This window comes from Ambystoma mexicanum, chromosome 7p (genome assembly GCF_040938575.1).
Source record: "Ambystoma mexicanum isolate Mex_15411 chromosome 7p, UKY_AmexF1_1, whole genome shotgun sequence".
Lineage (NCBI taxonomy): Eukaryota > Metazoa > Chordata > Amphibia > Caudata > Ambystomatidae > Ambystoma > Ambystoma mexicanum.
Window position 1 is genome coordinate 59,049,803 of NC_090939.1, and position 708 is coordinate 59,050,510.

Genomic DNA, 708 nt, shown 5'->3' on the forward strand with positions numbered 1-708 from the left:
GCTCGCCTGTTTGTTTCCAGGGACAGTTTAAGTAATAGAACAAGCAGTGTGTTTGTTCTTGAACCTTTATTTTATAGCCATGTTTGTAAAACTTTGTTGTCGTCGCCTAGGTGGCCTCTTGGTGCTGAACCTGCTTGTCACGGTTTTGTGGAATGCTCCTGGATGGAGCCAATTTGTTGTGGGGAGCAATGACGGAACAGGCGCATCCCCTTGAACGGGATTTCTTTTCAACTTGTTCTGCCTTCCTTTAGTTTTGCAATATACGTTTCTTTTAAAAAGGTTTTCTAACTCATGTTTTTTCTTTGTTTTGCTAATGCCAGGCTCATCAGAGTTCTAGCCTCCAGATCTCTGGCCATGCCACGATTCTTTGTACCCACTGCGTATCTGATATTGCACAGTACAATTGCCATAAATCAATTTGTTGAGAGAGCGCCATATTACAACTTTACTCCCCTGGTCTTGCAGGTATTCCCCACATGTATTATCCAGTGGATCTGCAGAGGTTTGCACCCCTGCTTGGCATGTCCTTCCTTCCATACTGGACTCTGGATCAACCATCGTTGTGCACAGCATTTTAAGGGCTTGCTGATTTTAATCGTTCATGTTTCAGCAGTGCCTAGGGGATGTGCCTTCTGCAGTACACCACTACAAAATAATGGCATTAAATGCATTAAAGGTCCCCCTGAAGTTGGAAGGATATAGAGGAGA